The 20,175-nt window shown below is 32.5% G+C and overlaps 1 long non-coding RNA gene and 1 pseudogene across 2 annotated transcripts; both read right to left on the bottom strand.

Annotated features, from left to right (window-relative positions):
• Nucleotides 1-3,198: 3,198 nt before the first annotated feature.
• Nucleotides 3,199-9,790, bottom strand: LOC100788803 (protein RGF1 INDUCIBLE TRANSCRIPTION FACTOR 1-like; annotated as a pseudogene).
• A 4,774-nt stretch (nt 9,791-14,564) lies between these two features.
• Nucleotides 14,565-16,374, bottom strand: LOC102663121 (uncharacterized). 2 transcript variants are annotated; one of them, XR_416796.4, is made up of 4 exons: nt 16,163-16,374; nt 15,780-15,989; nt 15,466-15,534; nt 14,565-14,727 (listed from the first exon to the last, which is right to left on the bottom strand). It is a non-coding gene; the product is annotated as an uncharacterized lncRNA (long non-coding RNA). The 2 variants fall into 2 exon arrangements; XR_001383572.3 differs by having other exon boundaries at nt 15,780-16,374.
• Between the last annotated feature and the right edge of the window lie 3,801 nt (nt 16,375-20,175).

Below are 20,175 nucleotides of genomic sequence, written 5' to 3'. Positions count from 1 at the left end.
AAAGAAATTCTTTTGCTTAGTTGCGAAGATAATGTGTGAAATACATATTCAAAAGAAATAAAAGAAAAATATTTAGAAAGTCTAAAAAGTGAAAAGAATGCAACACTCATTTATAAATTGTATTCTGATTTAAAATATAGGACTTGTGAGCGTATTTGATTCATATAGTTGAATTATTCAATATTTATGTATGCGAAAGGAAAAAAAAGGAAAGTTTGAAAAATATGGAAAGTCGGAAAAGGTTAACATAAAGGAGTGAAATAAAAAAAATTGATAAGAAAATAAATGAAGTTTCAGTTTAAATAAATTTTTAAAAATGAAAATATAAGAAAATACTGTATAGTAATTTTAGTAGAAAAACCTTAAATATTATATAAAATATAAATACATTAAAACATTAATTTAAATACTCACAAGAAAATAACTGTAAAAATTATATTGCTTTTAGTTTCAGAAAAAAAATTATAAATTGTACTGCTTACTATATATAATTGATATTAACTTAAAATTGTGTTACCCCAACTTATTATTTACTTGTTTATATAAATATAAACTTGAATCTCATGCAACTTTACATACATCTCTTTTAATATGTTTAAAATGATATTATCCACTGTGACTGAATTTTGATTGATGTTGATTGAGATGAACATTTATGTAAATTGTAGTTTGAAATTAATATCTTTTCAGTGGTGGTATAATATTCAAGTAAGGTTGAGACATCATGATTAAAAGATGAGTACCAACAAAAAGTATTCTTTTTAAATTATTATTATGATATTAGTTTGAAGTATGTGTTAGTTTTGTTTATTACTTATTTTTATTAGTAAATAAGACTTATTACTTTTAGTTAAATCATTTCTCTTAATTAATTTTTTTTCTTTTATAAATTTAAATTCAAAATTTCCCTTCTAAGAATCAAACTCAATTTTACTTAAATCGTTCATATATTAATTATCAAAAACACTTTAAGACTCAAGTTAGTAATGACTTTACAAGAGTATTAGTATGTAATAAACGTTGAGTGTGACGTTAACATGGGTTGTATTTATAAAAACTTGAGATGGACAAATTTTCTTAACATGAGGTTCAAGGTCTCCCAAAGATAATATTATTTTGTTTTGTTGTAAAACCGTGATAACTTTATTTTAGTCGATGTATAATCTAATGTTAACTTATACATTATGAGAATCATATGTTCGATTGATTGTTGACTCTCTTCAATGTTGAAAGCATGAACAAAACCACTTCTTAAGGTGTACATGATCACTGTCCTAAATGACCTATCACCGATGTACCACTATACAACAATATGCCACAAATTGAAATGCATGGTATAATATTGAAAGTTGCTCCCATATTGCTGGAAGTGAATATTGAATCATATTTTGATAGCTTTTAACACATGTTGTTAGTGGGGAATTGATATTATTAACACGTATAAAGGTCACACACACATCGTAATTAAATTGGGGCTAAAAAAGGAGCTCAATATAGAGTCGGTCGTGAACATATTACTATTAAAACATTTAATGATAAAAAAATGTTGGTAATTAAAAATGTGTTTGAAGTGACTAGTAGAATATGAGAGGCTCGCATATATGAGTTTGGACTTCGTGGCATGTATGTTGCGGTGCAAATTTATCAATTTTTCCCCTTACAATGTCCATTGTACAAACTAGGCCCACAAGACCCAAACTTGAGCACGTGAGTCTCCCACCTTTCACTAGCCACTTCAAAAGTCTTAGTCACAGGTTGTCATATAAACAAAGAGAAACAAAACTTGTCTAGACAATATGAGACTCCTACCTTTAAAAATAATACAATATTCAACACTTACAATTTAGATTGAATCAGATTTTGGTTCAAAATTATCCGTTAATAATCTATGTGTGGTCATTGCCTCTTACGAACACTTACAATTTAGACTAGATCAGATTTTAGTTCAAGATTATATATATATTATCTGTACTTCAAGTTTAGTGCGGAACATATTTGTATAATTTTGTCGTGTAAAATTCCAAAAACAAAATTTAATCAACATATATAAACTTTAAAAATTTCGAGTGTGATAGTAGTATTGAGGTTTAATACTCCGATAAGTTATCTATTTTTTCCCTTTAATTATATTCTTTCACCTCATATTTAATATAAGGAGAAAAGATAAACTCATCATAAAATTGTTCAAATTTATATATAATGACTAAAATAATGGAAACTGTAATAACTGAATAGTTAGATCAGTTGGCAGTAGGATCGATCTAACTTAATCACCGAACTATATTACTTATAAAAATTCGATCTCCCTTGACACCGGCCGGTAAATTAAATGTCTAATATAATATTGAATTTTTTTAAGTAAAAAGTATTAATACTATTAAAAAAATATTATTAATGGATTAATTGTCATGTTTGGTAAAGATTATTGATTTTTATCATTATTATTTTAAAAGTCAAATTTAAGATTATTGGTAATTAGTTAATAATATAATATTATGTAAAAGCTTCTACAAAAAGTGATGAAAAAAAAAATACACTTACCGAAAATTAGACTCATTCAAATATATTTTAATTTTGATCATCTTTAGCGTGTACTCCAGTATATTGTATAATTATCGTTGTATTAATTTCAAAGTCGTATTAAGTGAGAAACAATAATTTGGCGGAGAACAGATGAAAAATGGAAAAAAAAAAAAAAAAAAACACACACTAGTATATCGTTTTAGGTTCCTAAATGGTTTCAACGTTTGATGCATTACTAAATAACTCCACAAAATTGGGAAATTTCACATTCTTGGATGTTTTATACAGTACTAATTAACTGACAAATTATTACAAGATAATAAGGGAAGAAAAAACAAAGCAATTGTTTCCTTCCATGAAACCTTTCATGTGTACAGGGGACATTTACACCTAGCAAGTTCCATACATTAATTTATTGAATTCAAAGCAAAGCATTATTGCACCCAAAGCCAGCTTATTTTCAAAAGTAACACAATGTTCTATCATCTCTTTTTAGTAGTACTTAATAAATTAATGTTCCCCATTTATTAAGAAAAAATTGGTTTAAGGACACTCAAACCCACATGGGGATTGTGAGTAAATGAGCTGGATAAAGAGCACAAATCCAGCTTGAAATTAATCATCAAACCATAATGTCAAAATTAAATTAAACTCATTATTCTTAATTAACTTTAATTATGGACCTGAAGGTGCCCTATGAGGTACCCCTTTTCTTCTCCTTGAATTTGAACAAGCTTGGGCTAGAGATGGCCTTAGATGTGAATTAGAAGGCGTGCTTTGGTCTACTTGTTTGTGGATTCCTTCAAGCAATTCTTCTTTTGATGGCAACCTTCTTGACATTCCTTCATGCATTCTCCCTATTTCTTCGTCTTTCTTTGCGCTTAAGATAAAGCTTGCATTCCCGTTCTTATTTATTCCTACAAGCTATTATTATTTATATACATACAATAAATAAATCATTGTTATGATAAGCTTCTTTTAAAAAAAAGTATGAAAACCATTTCTAATCTTTAATATCGCATTTCCACTTATTGATGTGTACATATTATTATTCTTTTAGGTTATACCAAATAACTTATATATATTCTTCTTCTTAATTTTGGGTACAGAAGTATACAAACCAAGTAAAAACGAAACTAAAGCCAAGCAAACATGGTTTGACTTCTTAGCAATGATACATGAATGCGACTTATGACTTTAATTAAATGAACAACTAGATATAATTAAACGTTTAATATGGAGTGCAATGACATTTATGGTTATATATATTTTTAAAAAACTACACTTTTAGATGAAAGAGAGTTAATTAAACAATTGAAAAGGAAAACAAATTAAGATAATATATGTAACTCAAATATTATTTGGTGCCCTATTATGTTTACATCAATGAGAACAATGTATTTAACAAGAAAATTTATGTTTTATTTGTATCGTGTATAATATTTTCTTGGGTCAAAGGTAATTACACTACATATAAGATTAATTTTTATCCAATAAATTAAGAGATATTCCATGTCTTAGGACTAAAAATTAAGATAGTGTTTTAGATGTCGATGAAATAGAGAATAAGGTTAATGAGAGATGAACCTTACACCTCAAAGAACAGAAACGAAAAGGGTTCAAGAGATTCCTTATGCAAATTTCACACAAATGGAGTTGTTTTTTCCGCTACCAACAACGACAATATTGGTCTTGGGTTGATTTTGAGGCCTCTCGTTCAAGAAAAGGACTCTAGCACTGTTAATCACATACGTCTGAACCTTACTGATATCCAAAACCTACTGAATCTCTGCTACCCTCACAACATCATGATATGATGACCTCCTTATCTGCATTACACTTACATATAAAAAGATTCAATCCTCCTAATTCCATTAATTCCATAATCTAATTAAAAAAAATGTGATAGCAACAATAGACCCATCAGCCCAGCACCATGCAATAGACCTGCACGTGTTATCACTAAGCCTAAGTATCTAGAAGATTACGTATAAGTGGAGGGACCCAACTTAGTGCCATTCTGTTAGGATTGTCGCTGTGTAGGAGACAAGCACCAAACCATGATCCTTCTGTTATAACAGAATGGATAGTAGCTATTGTAAAACCTTATAAATACTATACTATGTGCATGAAATAAAGCAGCGAAAACCTTTTGAGTACTTTAGCTTCGTTTGCATTTTATTTCCCGTAGTCAATAGCTATCAATTGGTCCGACCTACCCTTTCCTACCAGCCACCATGCTTGAACACACTACCAGGCAAACCACACTCAAATGTCTCAAGGAAGTTGTTGCCCGGTTAACCCAAGCCCAAGCCACCTTGACCCAAGGCCAAGCCACCCTCACCCAAAACCACGCCACCCTTGCTCAGTCACAGTCCTCCATGAACACCAAAATGGATCGAGCACCTTGCAGTGCTCACTGTCCACCCTTCATCCCCTCACCCGCCACCTTCACCTACCTTAACACCCATACCACAAACTGCCAAGCCTCATATGAAGCTCGATGTACCGCGCTTTGATGGCCAGGATCCCGTCGGTTGGATTTTCAAAATCTGTCAATTCTTTGATTATCAAGGTCTACCCGATCATGAGCGAATCACTGTGGCTTCGTTTTACATGGACAACCCTGCATTATCATGGTACCAATGGATGACCCGTAATGGGTTCATCTCGTCCAAGTTGTGGCGCTCGCCAAGCTTCAGGAGGAAAAGCTACACGACCGGCGCCGCCATGTCCGACAACCAGCTTCGCCTTCTATGCCTCCTCCTCCCATTTCACCATCACCACCGTCCACGGCACGCCCTCTGGTTAAACGCCTCTCCACGGAGGAACTCTCCATTCGTCGCGACAAAGGCTTGTGTTACCATTGCGATGAGAAGTTGGTTATCGGTCACCGGTGCCGACCACGCCTTCACCTTCTCATCACGGATGAGGATGCCGATTGTTCTGATATTTCTGCACCACCCTCACCAGTTGCGGTTAGTGACCCTCTCCATCACCAGGACCAACTCAACGTTCCACAGATCAGTCTCACCGCATGGTCGGGAATGCCGGCACCAGAGACATTCCGCATCTATGGCACTATTGCTCGCCACCAAGTCGTGATCCTAGTTGACGACAACAGCACTCATAACTTCATTCAGGCCAGACTTGCGGCTTTCCTTCATCTAGATCAAGTCCCAACCACAACGATGCATGTCATGATTGGCAACGGGGGCACTATTGAATGCAATACCAAATGCCCCTCTATTCCCATCCTCATTCAAGGCTACTCTTTTTCAATTGACCTCTACCAGTTACCCATCGGGGGCGCGAACATCATCCTCGAAGTACAGTGGCTGAAGCTACTTGGACCAGTCACCACTGACTATGCTTCGTTGACAATGCGCTTCAATTATTTGGGCCAGTCCATATCCCTGCATGTCGACGTTCCTTTTTGCCCGAGTCCGGCTTCGGCCCAACAACTGAAGTGATTCACCCAAACCCATGGTATCTCTGCTTTATACCAATTAACCCATATCCCCAACCCGACCCTTTCTTCCCCTCTAGATACAACCCCACCAACTACCTTTTCACACCCAGCCTTGGCTCATCTTCTTCATCATTATGAAGCCATTTTCTAGGAACCACACTAGCTCCCACCTCCACGCAACATCACTCATCGTATTCACCTATTGCCAAACACAAACCTAGTGAATGTTAAGCCTTATCGCTACCCATACTCCCAGAAGAATGAACTCGAACACCAGGTGGCTGCGATGTTGGATGCCGACATGATTAGACACAACCACAGCTTCTCTTCGTCGGTGCTACTTGTCAAGAAGAAGGACAATAGCTGGCGTTGTTGTGTTGACTACTGAGATCTCAATGTCGTAACCATTAAAGATCGCTTTCCCAAGCCGACAATTGATGAGTTATTGGACGAGATCAGTAATGCTTCTTGGTTCTCCAAGCTGGACCTCCGGCAAGGGTTCCACCAAATTCGCATGCACGATGAGGATATCCCAAAAACAGCATTCCACACCCACCACGGTCATTATGAGTTCACGATAATGCCCTTCTGCTTGTCCAATGCCCTATCCACTTTCCAGGAAACCATGAATGACCTCCTCCGGCCATTCCTGCGAAAGTTTATGGTTGTTTTCTTCGACGATATACTCATCTACAACCCTTCCTTTCTTACTCACCTGGAACATTTGGAAGCAGTCTTCTCCACCCTCTTGAGTGGTTCGTTCTTCCTTCGCCGCTCCAAATGAATCATCGCTTAACAACGTTTAAACTATCTTGGCCATATCATATCACCACAGGGGGTGGCGCCTGACCCAGAGAAGATCCAGGCGATGACTGGATGGCCCATCCCAAACTCTGCCTCTGATCTTCGAAGCTTCCTGCGGCTTATCGGCTTTTATTGTAAATTCATCAAGAATTGCGCCGCCACTGCCGCGCCATTAACAGCGCTCTTGTGTAAGGACAAGTTCTCGTGGAGTCTTGAGGCATAGGTAGCCTTCCAACAGTTGAAATTTCTGATGACTCAAGCTCCGATCCTAGCTACTTCGAACTTTACAGTGCCATTCACTTTGGAGATTGACGCCTCCGACACAGCCATTGGCGCCGTCTTACTCCAGCAATCACGCCCCATAGCTTTCTTCAGTAAACAACTATGCCCATGGTTACAGAAAACATCTACCTACGTCTGAGAGCTTCATGCCATCACCTCGGCCGTGCGAAAGTGGCGCCATTATCTTTTAGGGCACCCTTTTTTCATTATGACAGACCACCGGAGTTTAAAGGAGCTCATGACTTAGGTCATACAAACTCTTGAGCAACATATTTACCTCTCCAAACTCCTTGGGTACGATTACACCATCCAATATAAGCCCGGGTCAACTAATGTAGTAGCGGATGCATTGTCCAGAATTTCGGCAACCCCACCATCCCTTCTGATCCTATCAATCCCGCATAATCTTTTCTTGGACTAGCTCAAGAAGACACTTACGCAGGATCAAGCGTACTAAGAACTCCTTCACCAAGTCTGAACTTGTCCCCACAATCACCCAGGCTTCACCTGTAAGCAGAATTTGCTTTTCTTCAAGGACAAAATTTGGTTACCTTCCGGCCACAAGCTTTCGAAAGTGCTCATGGATGAATTCCACCAGACACCCTTCGGAGGCCATATGGATGTTACTAAAACACTCCATTGAATCCAACAACACTTCTTTTGGCCACTTATGCCTGAGGATATTTGAAGATATGTTGCTCAGTGCATTCTTTGCCAACAGGTTAAGTATGAGACCCATAAACCCGTCGAACTCCTGCAACCCTTACCAATTCCCTCTTCCCTCTAGGAAGACTTATCCATGGACTTCATCACCGGTCTCCCAGCTTCTCACGACTACACCGCTATCATGGTAGTCGTTGATCGGTACTCCAAGGGGACACACCTCGGACCTTTACCCACACACTACACAACCCACAAAGTTACAGTTTTGTTCTTTGACATGGTCTGCAAAATTCATGGATTCCCACGCAGCTTAGTATTGGATCGCGATCCTATCTTCCTCAATGCTTTCTGGCGCAAACTATTTAGTATGAGTGGCACCTAGTTACGCTTTAGTACAGCGTATCATCCACAATCCGACGGCCAAACGGAAGCCATTAACAGGGTCTTCGAACAATATTTGTGCTCCTTCGTCCATGATCAACCTCGTCCATCCACAGTGGCACCGGGTTTTCACCGTTCGAGGTTACATTCGACAAGCCACCTACAGCACTCCCACTGTACTCAACCGGCGCATCCTCAATGGAGGCATTTGATACACTATTAACCTCCCGGATGGCCATTCACACCACCCTTCAGCGTCGCTTACAAAAGTACCAGTCGCTCATGAAATGCATGGCCGATACTCATTGCCGGGACCTCAACTTTGTCGTCGATGACTGGGTGTACGTCAAACTCCGCCCTTATCGTCAAACCTTCGTCCAACCAACCTACTCCAAGATGTCCAAGAGGTTTTACGACCCATTCCAAGTCCAGGATCGTGTAGGTGTTGTGGCATATCGCTTACAGTTGCCAATAGCTTCCAGGATATACAATGTTTTCCATGTATCACACCATGGACCTATTCTGACAGAGGCACCAGTGCTTCCATCTTTCAGCACGGACAATCATCCCATCATTCACCCTCTTCGCATTCTGGACTGGAAAACTGATGACATTACTGACCCTCCTACCCAACATGCTTTGGTGCAGTGGCACGGTTTGCCACTAAAAGATACCACATGGGAACTCTGGCTCGAGTTGAAGGCTCTTTACGACCTTGAGGACAAGGTATGTTTTCCGGGGGAGGGTATTGATAGCAACAATAGACCCATCAGCCAAGCACCATGCAACAGACCCACACGTGTTATCACTAAGCCTAAGTATCTAGAAGATTACGTATAAGTGGAGGGACCCAGCTTAGTGCCATTCTCCTAGGATTGTTATTGTGTAGGAGACAAACACCAAACCATGATCCTTCTGTTATAACAGAATGGATAGTAGCTATTGTAAAACCTTATATGTGCATGAAATAAAGCAGCGAAAACCTTTTGAGTATTTTAACTTCCTTTGCGTTTTATTTCCCGTAGTCAGTAGCTCTCAAAATGCATGTATAATTTGATATATGAACTATACTCGCACATATATAATGAATAAAATGAAATCAAATAAATTAAAGTAACCACTTGAATCACTTGATGGTCCTTATGCCAAGATTGTTTGCAATAAAAACATAATGCTTGGTCTTTGCAATCGAGGCAGTACATGTTACATTCCTTTCTGGGTGTGTTGATGTGGTTTTCGCGCATGGTGAAGAATGTCGATGACAATAGTTGTTCCAGCCATGGTGGTGGCACCAACATTAATTCCTGGTGTTGAGAAACAAACAACCACTATAATAGACTACAAAAAGTAAAATGCATTGGACAAAAGAAGCTAGGCATGCACATTTATATATATGCATTGTACGTGGAGGTTGATTATTATAAGGTAGAAGTAACGTACGGTTGGAGATTATAATAGCAAGAATTCAGGAACACAGAGAAGGGAAAATGGGGAAGTTGAAAGAGTAACATAAGATTTGTCAACAAAACAATGGATGAAGTAAAGTAAAGGACAAAGCAAGTGTATTGTATAATAAAAGGTGCCAACGCGGTTCAAATCAAAGGATGGTAGGTCAAGTGGATTTTGGAGCGATGGATTTGAAGGGATTAGCTGAGTGTGGTACATTGTTCTGTTTGGACGGATTGGTTACGTTACAGCTACCTCGTTTCATTTTATTTTTTTTTTGGATCTTAGCTTTTTTCTAAAATAAGGGTATACTTTGTAGAAATTTTAATAATATTATAAGTTATATTTACAACAACTTTATGAATTATTTGAGGCACACTACTATAAAATTATTTCAGTTTAACTATTGATTTTGAATTTAAATCTTAAATATACAAATGCTTAATTACTTGATGGGAGAGTTTATAAACAATAATAATTTTACAAGTCTCAAAAAAGATTATATTTAGTGGAGGATAAATGTGATTCAATTTAGATGAAATAAAAATTCAAGCACATTGAGACACTAATAATATGTTTGGTCAAAGAAAGTGAAAGAAAAAAAAGTAAAAAGAATAGAAAGTAGAATAATTGTTTGAGTTGTTTGATTGGAAAAAAAAATTAAAAGAAAGGAAGCTTCTCTTATTTTCTTGGGTTATCATATTATAATTGTGAAATATGTAGTGACTAAAATTCCTCTTGTTTAATTGTATAAAAAAGGTAAAAGAAAAAAATGTGTCAAATAATATAAATATCCTAAATAAAAAATGAGACGTGATAAAGACTTTTCATTCTTCTCTTTTCTTTCCAATTTGAAAAGAAACACTTTTTATGTGGGTCTCAATTTTTTTTTCTTTTCCCTTCGTAATTTGGCGTTACCAAATGAAGGAAAGATTTCAAATTATGGTGTTTTCTTTACAATCAAAATAATCCCTCTTAGCTTTAGTTCAACCAAACAGATAGTAAATATAGACATGTCTCAGAAAAAATTTAAATAATGATTCATCACATTGTGAAAAATAGTCCCTTCTGTTGAACTAATTTTATTGGTATATATATTACAAATTTAATTCACTATCATTTGCACTTTAAAGGAGGTTTCTTTTTATAAAAAAAAATGTTGTTGGTCATTGCCAAATTACAGCACTACGATCACATGAAACTTGTTTTTAAAAATCTTTTACACAATTTTTTTTATAATTTATAACGTGATATTTATAATATATTTGAGACGTTTAAGAAAAAATATTTGTCCTTCTAATTTTTTAAGAAAATAAAACATGGTTATAATAATTTTGAAATGAAATTGAACTTGATAGAATAACAATTAATGATGATAGTTTGTTCATTATAAGTTTACTTTTTTTTTTGCTACAGTTCAATATAATAAGTTTATGATCATCATACAGTACAAAAATAGCAAAAGAAAACAGTGTAGATAATCGGTTTCCTTGAGATTATAAGTTGCGTGTGGTTTGGGGAGGCAACAAATAAGAGTTCATAATTTAAGAGTGTTCATAAGATTGTGCGCATTTGGACTCCATCAAAGCCCTTGCAGTATACGACACAATCATATGATCTGACGGCGGTTTCATAGCTACCTTTTTGTGAAAAAGTTCATCACTTTTGTAGACACGGGTCTTTTACCCGTGTCGACGCCCGGGCTATTTAAATATTATCAATACATGTGTAAAATTCAATAACGATGTTTATTTGTATGATAATAATATTGAGCTATGTTTAGAAAAAAGATAAGAACCTAAAATAAGAATACAAACAAATCTGATGTTATTGTAAATTGTTGGATGGTGTTGATGTAACAATGAAAGAGAGACTACACAATAAAGACAGGTAAATGAGTTCATTAGATTTTTGGATACAATTATTGATCATTTAATAATCAGAAGTATGACGATAGTATTATATACAACAATTTTCACCTACCTGAAAAGTAGATATTTTAAATCAATTTACTTTAGTGGAGGTGATATAATAACAAACATCCAATAGTGGCCTTGGTTATGTGATGCTGCAACATAAAGAAATAAATGTAATATATATTGAAATTTTGTAAATTAAATATTGACTTGTTGGAAATGATATCTAATGTATAATGATAATCTTTTCCATATATTCATGAACAAACAATTATAAAAAAAAATGTATGACAGGGATATATTTGTCCCATGGGTCGTCCATATTTATTGTTGATCATATATTGATAATCTTTTTCACTTCTCATGATAATTTTTTGCACCTTAGCAAACATTTAGTCTATTAATCCATATATATACTCTGATAATCTACTTAGTATATTAAGTGCTAACCTTTTACGGTTTCCATTCTTCAACCATATTTATTGCTTATCAGTATAATGATAATATTTTCCATATATTCACGAATAAACAATTATAAAAAAAAAACGTATGAGAGGTCTCATGACGTCAACATGGAAAGTAATATGTTTGTCCCGTGGGTCATCCATATTTATTGTTGATCATATAATGATAATCTTTTTCATTTTCCATCATAATCTTTTGCACCTTAGCAAATATTTAGTCTATTAATCCATATATATACTCTAATAATCTACTTAGTATATTAAGTGCTAACCTTTTACGGTTTCCGTGTGTCATCCATATTTATTGTTGATCAGTACAATGAATGGAGAGGAACGAAGATGGAAGATGGAGAGGATACAAATGTGAGCATATCACGAAAATCCTTCAAGTTCACTCGGTTCAGAAACAAATTCAAGATACAAACGTATTTGGAAAATGCAAACGTTGGGGAAATGGTGTCACAATTAATGTGTGAAATGGGTCACGTCATTGGTACCGTATTTGGTGCATCGACAATGGTGCTACAATTAATGCATGCACATTGATAATGGTGTCACAATTAATGCGTGAAATGGGTCACGTCATTGATACCGTATTTGGTGCATTGATAATGATGTTACAATTAATGCGCGTGCATTGATAATGATGTCACAATTAATGGGTGAAATGAGTCACGTTAGCGTGAAATAGAGAAGCCTGAAATGCATCTGAATTGGTACTGCATTAATTACTAAGGTACCACATTAATTATGTTTTTTAATTTAAAAAAAAGCGTATAAATGTAAAAAACTGCCACGTAAGCCAGTATTGATGTTGACATTTTTGGGCGAAAGAATGCGTTAACCACGTAACTAAAGCATGTTTGGTACCATTTCAAAATGTATAAATTATTTTACGGTATTAGTGTGTGAGTCATTTTTTTTATATACTATAACTTACTTTATCATGTCTATTGTTTTTACTATCTTTTTTTTTTTAATCTCTATACTCATGCATTTGAAAATTATTATTATTTTCATATCCTAATAGAATATTTAAAATTGATTGTTAAGTACTTATTCATTTGAAATGATAATTAACAAAAATATGAATAAAATATACTTATTAATTAAACGTTAATAAATTGACAATGATTACGATAAAAAAATACAAAAATGAAGCTGGTTTTAATAATATGTTAAAATTGATACTGTAATATTTAAAATTGATTGTTAAGTACCTACTAATTAGGAATAACTCATCGTCTAAGTTATGATCATTTCCATATCCTAAAAGAAATGCTTATTAATTTGAAAATTATGATTATTTCTATATCTTAACATAATATTTAAAATTGATTGCTAAATACCTATTAATTTGAAATGAAAATTAACAAAAATATGAATAAAATATGTTTATTAATTAAACGTCAATAAATTGACAATGATTATGGCAAAAATAAATACAAAATTGAAGTTGTTTTAATAATATATTAAAATTGATTGTTAAGTACCTACTAATTAAGAATAAATCATCGTCTAAATTATGATTATTTACATATATGGTTATTAATTTGAAAATTATGATTATTTCTATATCCTAACATAATATTTAAAATTGATTCTTAAGTACCTATTAATTTGAAATGAAAATTAATAAAAAAATATGAATAAAATATGCTTATTAATTAAACGTCAATAAAATATGTAATGAATTGTCAACGAAATGGTCACTTTCAAACAGAGAAGTGAAGATAGACACAAACGAATTTTAAATTGACTGTTAAATCAAACAAATTGATTTTAAATTTGAAATTTGAAGATAAAAATTTGAAATTGTGATTTTCATATCCTAACAGAATATTTTAAATTGATTGTTCAACCAAACGAATTGATTTTATTATTCATAAATTAATTTCCATGACTGATTCAAGATTATGTGACCCCGATATAAACAACACCACAGTGTAAAGCTGAGTGAAATAGAAATGCAACTATTTCCTAAGTATGAAGCTAATTAATTTTCTCCGTAATAGAGCAATCAAACATATTTCCATTAACAATAAATGGAAAAAACAAAAAAAACGACAAATTGATATATAGAACGATATAAATATAATAAAAAAATTGACAGAAATGTTAAACAAAAGTATAAAGTAATCTTAGCATAGGAGTAAATTTTAATTTAAAATGTTTACATTTATATGAAATTATAAGACCCACAAAATTATAACAAGTAACTCATAAACAAATAATTATGTAATGTAAATGGTCTTAGGAATCTATTAAAAAAAATAGAGGTTGTTGCACTAACATTAGTTTAATATTAATCACCCAAACTCCCCAATTGATCATTATTTTTTATGATTGAAAATGAAAATTAAAACGTTAACTCATCATCCTAACATTTTTTTATTTTTCTAAAATTTATTTATTAATTCAATATTTTTTTGTTATATATGTTTCAGCTAAAGTAACGTGAACATTGTTCTTTCTGAAATATATAATAAAATTGTGTATATATGAAATCCAACCATTAAAAAAACTACATGAAATTGAATTGATCAAACACTCAACATACTCATCATCTATCATTAATAAAATACAATATTAATAAAATGCATTGTCTGGAAATCATAATTATTAAATTACAACTTCAAACTGTTAAAATAAAGTAACATAAAAATTTCATCATCAATAAAATGGGGTCATCATCACTCCAATTTTGTTGCTTCCTAATTATCAGGTACCCTATCACCGGAGTCAGCTGATTTTCTGTTAAGAATTCCTGCCATTGCTACAGTTGAACGCAAAAATGGAACGCAAACAAAAATTAACTAAAATAATCTATATTACTAATAAAATATTATTAAATTAACTAAAACCTAACAATGAGAAATAAAAATTATCTATATTAATGAATAAATATAATTCAAGCTACGAATGTTGAGAGCCTCTGCATCAAAATGTAAATTGAAATCCCTGTAACCCAAAAAGAACCATAAACAAAGAAGTTCAAAACTACTATATTCAATCATCTGACCATATAAATAAAGGATGACATATATGTGATAATAAAGCATGTCATATATTTGAAAATCAAAGCTGGAAGTGTCTAACTCAAAGGGATTGAACAAATATAAAAATATAACCCATTGAAATAACTCAGCCAGCATTAAAGGAAAAAAAATATAAAGGTAGAACACCCAAAAAAATTTAAGCTTTTGGGTTGCCAAAAATAAAAAAACAAAAAAAAAGTTACCCAATGATCCAACTATAAACCCAAAATGCAACGCAAGCTGTAGAAGGCTTAGGAACACAAAAAAATATTTGTTTTTTGTAGTGCGAGAACTCAGAAAACAAAATAAAGGGAGAACACCCAAAAAAATGAAAGTTTTTGTCTTGTGAAAAATCATAAAACCCACAAAAAGTGGGACATCGAAGAAGGCTGAGGTTCACAAAAAAAATTAAGCTTTTGTATTGTGAGAAACAAAGAAACAAACAAAATGTAGTCAGAGAATCAAAGAAAACAAACCTGTTTGAGATAAAAATCGAAGCTTTTTATAGATAAAGATCACAGCTTTAGTGTCTTCTTCCACCTTCTCTGCATACAATAATGAAGGTATTGTGAGAAGTCAATAAACAAATTAAAAAAATTTAAACTTTTTGTAGTGCAAGAACTCAGAAAACAAAATAAAGGGAGAACACCCAAAAAAATTAAAGCTTTTGTCTTGCAAAAAATCATAAAACCCCAAAAAAATGAGTATAAGAATGAACACGTTTGAGAAGACCGATGAAGATGAAAAAATTTAACCATAAACCAAAAAAACAAAGAAAATGAACTCGTACTCGTTGAGTTTTCAGATAAAAACTGCAATTGTAGTGTGCTCTTCCACCTTCTCTACATGCAATAGAGGTTGACTAAAAAAAATGTAAGCTTTTGTATTGTGAGAAACAAAGAAAACATAAACAGAGAAACAAAGAAAACAAATCTGTTTGAGATAAAAATCGAAGCTTTTTGGAGATAAAAATCGCAGCTTTAGTGTTCTTTCACCTTCTCTGCATACAATAGCGAAAGTATTGTGAGAAGTCAGAAAACAAAATAAAAAAAATTTAAACTTTTGTATTGTCAAAAGTCACAAAGAAAACGAATTTGCACTCATAGAGTTTTCAGATAAAAATGACAGCTTTGGTATGTTCTTCCACCAAGAACATGATATAGAAATGCAAACCTAGAGAGGAACGCAAATACGATATGGTTGTCATGGAATCTGAGATAAAAATCATAGTTTTGGTGTAAAAAATCACAGCTTTAGATGTAAAAAATGGGGAGAATGAAAAAATGGAAAGAAGGAACAGAGAAGGGGGAGATAGCAATTGGGGAGAGAGAAATGAGAGAAAGTGAAAATGGTAAAAAAAAAAATGGCACTTGGGATTTGTGAAGGAAGAAAGAAGGAAAATGCGTGCAACAATAAATAAAAATGGTAAAACGTGTGCCACAATTTGTGTCACATAGTTGGCTACTGAGTAAAATAAAAAAATAAAAATAAAAATAATAAATATTTTGGGCGGAAAATGAGGGGGGGAGGGGGGGGCTTCGCATTGTAGCACGATATGACATTTTTATACGGAAAACATTTAATTGATTATTTATTCGGAATTCGAAACGCACCATTTCGCTTGTTGACCCTATTTATTGAAAAAAACGCATTAGAAACGCATCGTTTTTGTTGGCACTGTGCATGAGGTGACATTTTTAGGCTAAAATTAGAACAACGACAACTTGCCATGTGGTCACTCAGGACCTTGTTTGTATAATGATAGATGATTACCTGCACTACATTTAATAATAACCTAATGTTTCAATTTCATTTATTATGGCATTAATTTATATACTTTTACCGAACAAATCTAGCAAAGGTGATTCATATAGCTTAAGTTCTTAAACATATTAATAGGAATTTGATTGGCTGTGCATATGGAAAAAAGTTATTAAAAAAATAAAATTTATTTCAATAATCTTTACATCTCATTAAATTAGTCTTATAATTTTCAATCATGAAAATGTTTTACTTATAAATAAATTATACACAGGCAGATCAGAAGTTTTCTTTGAAAATGCCACCTATCTAGATCGCGTTTTAGTACTAGCGTGGGAATTGAATTGTATCTTTATTTTAAAAAAAAAACTAGAAAGGTTGCATGGCTATTGAAGAAAAACTTCATAATAAAAAATATTCAAAAGAATATTTTGGCTAAAATTTCTTTAGTGTGGAATACATTAATCTGAACATATTTATAACTTTTTGAAATATAATAAAGAGATACATATTTAAATTTCAATTCTTATTTAAATATCGATGTACTTTCTTAATTTCATATATATTCGGTCGGAATATTTATTTTAAAACAAAAAAAAAAGAAAAATAGGAGATGTTTTTTACGGTAATTAAGATATGTTAATGATTATTTAAAATACTTTTAGTTTAGTTTTAATTATATTTAAATAATATTTCTCATTATTTTTTCAAATATTGCTTCATAAAAGGTAGTACATTTTTACTCTAAATTTTTTCCGATAAATCAAAGAACTCTAGTTTCTCGAAATGCTAACTCTATTAGTGTCATTATGTTATGTGGCAATAGTTCATTAGTATCATATAAGATAATCTCTATTCGTAGTATTTAACAAAAGTAACTTTCAGGAAATCAAGGTTAGCCTAATCAAAACAAAACCCATCAAATAATGTATGTGTTTGGATTAAAATTTGTAAACATAAGTTTTGGGATAAACTTAAATTTACAAATTGTATTTGCAAAAGTATTTCAAGTCATATTTCTTTAAAAAAATTAAATTTACAGGCAAAATTTTGCTCGAACTTTAAATATCCCTAGGTTAAAATTTCATTATATTGCCAAAGCTATCCCTCTATAAATTAAAACTATTTTTTAAGTTCGTTTGTTATTGCTTCCTCTTATACGAATTGATTTTTCATTATTTCAGTCCACTATGTCAAATTCTTTAGAGTTTTGAAATCCCTCAATGGTTAGGGGGAGTTGCTATTAGCCCAATTGGAATCGTTTTCGGCCCCTCCAAAGGGGTTAACACCTTTTTTTTAAATGGCCTTTTCACGGAAATATGATCCATTATGTGATGGGGATGCGAATAAAAATAAATAATAAAAATATTTTTTTTTGTGTATTTGTCATATTTCTATTATATTAAAGGGGTGAAAAAAAAATGAAAATACGACTCCGTCAAAACAATACAATAAAATCATAATTTTGTTGTTAAAAAAATAACAACGAAAATACGATTTTGTTGTATTGTTTCAATGGAATCATATTTCCATTTTTATTTCAACAGTAGTGGTGTGCACCTTGGTTGTGTAATGCGGCGAGGTGGGTGGGTGGAAGTGTGTGCCGGTGTGGTGGATGTGCAAGGGACTCGTAGAGGACACGCGGAGGGAGTTGCAAAGGTGGCTGGACCGTGGTAGACGGGGTAGTGATGGGTTGCAGGGAAGGAGTGTTGGGGGGCACAGGGAAGGGATTGCACTGAGAGGTAAAGGAATGTTTTCTTAGATTTATAGGGGCCAATAGCAAAGAGGATAGGGCCAATAGTAGGTCACATGGTTAAATGGAACAGGCCCAATACTGCTCACAACAAGGAGAGAAGGTCCAAGAAGCCCATTACAGAAGCTCAATGTGGAAAGCCGAATCGAGTGCATCTTTGAATTGTTGGTGAATATTTATGGCAAAAGCTCAATGTGCTGAAATTGGGTCTAGGAGGGTTCCCAGTTGAATGACCACGAGGTTTAGCAAAAGATTATTTATGTCAGGCTAGTCAAATATAAGTAGGTCCTAAAGATTCCAACTTAAATAAGTAGTTTTGGCAAAAAAGGTTATTTAATTATGGCAGGCAACTCAAAGGACAAAGACAGCAAATTGATGCCAAACATATGCTAATGCTTGTATGATGACTTTATAATTTATAGATACTCTTATTGGCCAGCAAGGTTCCCTTTTTTGTGTCCCAAAAGACCTGGTATACTTTTTTCTGTTCATAGATATATTTATATTTTAGAAATATTAGCCACATACTCTTTATTATTAATTGAAATATTTTTTTAAATTATATTTCTTTTTTTAGTCTCACTTCTTCTCGTCATGAGTCTCTTTCTTAATTTTATAATTTTAATAAATTTTAAATAATAATAAAATATGTGTTAAAAAAATATGTTAAACAATATATTGTTAACATTTCTATTCATATTTTGTATCATAAATGAAATTATTTCTGATAGAAAATATTTACTCTGTTATTATTTATAATACCTAAATTTAAAATGACGTTTATTATTTTTAATAAGATTCAATCGATCATGTCTCATGCATTAATTAATTTTATATTAGAATACCCTTAATTAAAAGAAAAGATATAATATATTGATAAATAATTAGAAAAAAGAGATAAGTATTAATGATAATGATAATTTAAATATATATATATATATATATATATATATATATATATATATATATATATATATATATATATATATATATATATCTAAGATAAATTTATTAATATTAATTAAATTAATTATTTTTTAAAATTTTGATAAATTAGTTAATTGAGTTTTGTATATAAGATTTATGATTGATCAGAGAAAAAAACAACTAAAACTTAAGCTTTAGGCCTATCAAACAAGAATAATTATTTACTATTAGTTATGTATATTGGCCAAAAAGGTTTACTATATCAGTATCACATCTAAAATAAAATATTTCTTTTAAATATTATTTATTGTTAGACTGATCGTGGTACGAACAAAAAGAGTACTTAAAAAAATTTATACCGCAAAACTCATCTCATCCATTTTAGACATTTCCACAAAATAAAATAAAAAGGAGATTTAATCAAAATCCATCTCTTCCCCATTCGCCCATGCAAAAGTATCAGTATTTACATTTGGAAGCTGAAAATGGCAATGATTTTTTTCCCCCATGTATCATTGTGATTATCGTCAATAGTTTTTGTTGACCACATTACCAGTTATCGTCAATTCCAGGGTATTAGTCAAATTTTAAAGCACTAAATAAATAAGGGACGCACAAACCAAAGTGACGTTCAACCAATTTCTTTTTGTCTTTCTTTTAAAACTTCAATTTCGTGGTTGTTATGATTGGAAAATAAATTATTGGAGTCAATCATGGATACTAAGATGCTGACTTAGGCGAGGCT

Source organism: Glycine max, chromosome 11, assembly GCF_000004515.6.
Source record: "Glycine max cultivar Williams 82 chromosome 11, Glycine_max_v4.0, whole genome shotgun sequence".
Taxonomy (NCBI): domain Eukaryota; kingdom Viridiplantae; phylum Streptophyta; class Magnoliopsida; order Fabales; family Fabaceae; genus Glycine; species Glycine max.
The sequence above is the reverse complement of the archived record's forward strand: the minus strand, read 5'-3'. Positions and strand labels throughout refer to the sequence as shown.